The following is a 3,791-nucleotide window of genomic DNA, read 5'->3' as shown; positions in this document are numbered from 1 at the left end:
TAGGCCTCTGCTAAGCCTCTCTAGGATCTTCAGCAGTGTGTCTGTCTTGCTCACTCGTTGGTGTGGGCAAGCCAGCTTGATTTCCTTTAGTCATTGCTTCCATCATTTTCCTTCTTCCTCCTGTATTTTTCAGAGTTGATCCTATTGTCTGTTGTCTTCGATTTTCCCATGCCTGGTTGCTTGGTCTTTCACTCTGAGAAAATAGCACCTACGTGGCTTCATGAACTTGTTGTGAGGACCAAATGAAATGCTGTGCACATTTGGGAAGTAAATGTGGAAATTTTTACAACTAGATGTGATTTTTACAGAGCTGATTACTTTAGAGTGAAAGTAGAGAATATAGGTAATTTACTTGGAAAATGCTATAAATATATTATTCATACATTTGGTATGTATGTAGAAATACCAGTAATTTTATAACATTTAATAACAATTAGAAGCAAATTTTTATCTGAGCAACTACCACTAGTAATAATCATGAAAAACAACAGGTAATAGAAAAGCAATTTTGTTTTATTGCTCCATAGACCAGAAATGTGCAATTAGATGCAAGCACTTAGATGGGCATGAAGCACAGTCGTAAGCACACGCAGTTACCCTCATAGGCTCAGTAAATACTGTCAGGCCGGAGTGTGCACTCTGGACAAAATTACCTAGGTCTGAATTCTCCTAACAGCTGAGGGATCCCTCCTCCCTCTTGTTCATTGTCTGTAAGATGGAGATGATGGAAATAAGAGTACTTACTTTTTTGGGTTGTTGTGACAAGTAAGTTAGATTTACTATCTATAAAGTGCTCACAAAAGTGCTTAGCATACTGAAACACCATATAATTGTTAGATGGAATTATTCTAGTACAACAAACATCTGAATTAAAGATGAAAAGTGCAGGGAGAGATTTATTAAAGGAAACGAAATTACAGCTAAATAGGAGTAAGTTCTAGTGTTCTACACCATTATAGGATGACTCTAGTTAGCAATAACATATTATATAGTTTCAAATAGCGAGAAGAAGGATATTAAAGTTTCCCGAGGCAAACAAATGATAAAAGTTTGAGATGATGGAGATGCTGATTACCCTGATTTGATCACTATACATTACATGTATCAAAACATCACTGTGTTTGGTGGCTATGTACAGATATTATTTGTCAATTAAAAAATAAAATTAAAGGAAGATGTGAAATATAGCCAGGGATACCCATTTTTGTTCGTTAAGGCATTTAACATCAAGTTGTTGTTGACTTCTAACCCTGACTGAGGTTTCCTGGTGAAGACCTCAGATTCAGCTGAGGAGGGTGAAGAGCAACAAAGGGTAGACTAATTCAAATGCTGGATGAGAGGAAATCAAACTGGAAAGTCTACTGTTGCCAAATGGTCAAGGGAACAGGCAGTGGCTAAGTTCTGGGTCTTCATCCCAGCTCTGCCAGTGGCCAGCTGTATGTACTACATCTCCCAAGCGGGGAGGCTGCATTGTGGTTGCGATGTGATAGTGCGTGAATAGCAATGAGTACATGGCAGAAGGGCATGCTGTGTGGATGTTAGTTTCTGTTCAGTTTGCCAACTACGCATGATTCTGTTTTGTTTCAACTCTCCGGCTTTGCTTTAATGACTTGGAAGAAACAGCAGATTTCTATTCCCTTTTGCAAATATTTTAGCACTTAAACATTGTCATTCACACAGTTGTTACATCGATAACAAAGCAAGCCTGAGCCCTGCTTGAGCAAGGTCTGTTCCTGGGGAAATAGCCTGTCTGTTTCCACTCTGCCTCATCTGCCATATTTTAGTTGTTAATTGGAGATGGAAATATTTCCAAGTTTTCTTCTTCCCTAGGAATTGATCTTTTGGGTGAACATAAGCCTTAACCCCTTAAGCTTTATCACCATGCTTTCTCTACCTTATCAATTCAAATGGATTTAGCATGTATTATCGGTATTTAGATCTTGATTTTCTTTCTACTTCATTCTCCTTTAAAGCAATCTGTCTAGCTGAAAACCTCTTGTTAGAAGAGATTATATGATTGTTTTTTGGTTTTATAATCTGTTTGAAGAAGTGGCTGCACACTTGAGGATTTAAAATGATGTCTCAACAGGAAACGGCTTCTCTGTTGAAAACCTGATTTCTCACAGGGCTGCTTATTCTTTATTTAAAAAAAAAAAAAACAACTTTTCAGATTCGATCACATTGCTGCCAGGACACTTAGTTTTATTTAAATGCAACAACACAAACATCACTAATCTGGTTTCCCCAAATTCATTTGCGTACTCCCTGTCAACAATGGTTTTATCAGCCATCAAAATCTAATTGAAATGGCAGTGCAGCATGTAGTCATCCAATAATTATAAAATAAGCACACTGAAAATTCAGATGCATTTGAACAAAAGCCATCAAAGTAACATAAACAGGAGAAAAGGTAATTAAAGAGCTTTCTCTCCTCAGCTTTCCACACTGCAGGTTTATTTAAATGCAGCTCTAGCAGAAGACCAGAGGTAGATTGATTGGCCAAATTTGTTGGCTGATGCTATTCTGAAATGTGTCCCATTAAAAATGTGGTAAAGAAATTTAAAAAGCATGACAATCATGGCACCCAGAAGCCTACTTTACTTCCTTCTCTGAGAACTTCTGTGGTAATGTGCACATGTGACAGTTAGTAATAGGTGACAAAGAGCCTTGCTCTTTATCACCTGGACACCAGATCTTTAGAGACGTGGGCAAACAGAACAGTCTTGTTCCTGACTATAAAATTCTGACGTCATAAGGTTGCTCAGCATAGCCTGCAAATCTCCACTTGGGGTTTTCACGTGCTGGAGAAAAGGAAGCTGCCCAACTCTCAGAGGCTGTAATGTGTGAATGCAAGCAATTTGGCAATAAGAGATTCAAACTTTTGAAAGAGAGGTAACAAAGCCCTAAGAATAAGCCCTGGTCATGAATGTATATATAGTCCTGGGGCTGGTTGGCATAGCAACTATTTCTGAGAACCCTGGTGCTGCTTAAGTAAACAGCTGAAGCACAGAGCGTGCCTCAGCTAAGCTGGGTCCATCTGTAGTATCAGCATGTGAGGATCAGAACAGGAACATTTTCTCCAGCGAATCAGTGATATTTTGGTATCTCCTCCTAATAAGTATTGTTCTCAGCACTTCATGGCAAGCCTCCCATTCTTTCTGGTTTTCTGAATGACTGTTTTGTTGAACAATCCCAACATAGGTAAATCTAACGAAGTTAGTTTTGGAATAACTGAAAAGGTCTAAGCTCAACATCTTTCACTTGTTTTTGCCAATAATTTCCTAGGAAGGAAAACTGATGATTAAACAGCAACTCATTGTGATGATCCAACAGATAGGATAGCCATTGGAGTTTTCATTTCAAAGTTCAGCACACTGGGTAATGGCAAATGTCTTAGAATCAGACAAACTTGGCCATAGTGTCTGGTTCTACCATGAAAGAGGTGTGACATCAGTTGTATTACTGATCCATTCGGGCATATGACTGATCCTTTCTGCAATTTTTTTCTCATGTGTGGAATAAGCATAGTGATAACTACCTCACAGGTATTTGACGATTGACTAAGATAATGTATTTAAAATGTTAAGCACACACACTTCTCAACAAATGGCAATGCTAACATACCCTGTTGAGTTCCTATACCATGGCTATTTTAGAATTGGATGCATTTGCCAGGTGCGGTGGCTTATGCCAGTAATCCCAGCACTTTGGGAGGCCGAGGTGGGTGGATCACAAGGTCAGGAGATCGAGACCATCCTGGCTAACATGGTGAAACCCCATCTCTACTAAAA

This window comes from Mandrillus leucophaeus, unplaced genomic scaffold (assembly GCF_000951045.1).
Source record: "Mandrillus leucophaeus isolate KB7577 unplaced genomic scaffold, Mleu.le_1.0 Scaffold387, whole genome shotgun sequence".
NCBI lineage: Eukaryota > Metazoa > Chordata > Mammalia > Primates > Cercopithecidae > Mandrillus > Mandrillus leucophaeus.
The sequence above is the reverse complement of the archived record's forward strand: the minus strand, read 5'-3'. Positions refer to the sequence as shown.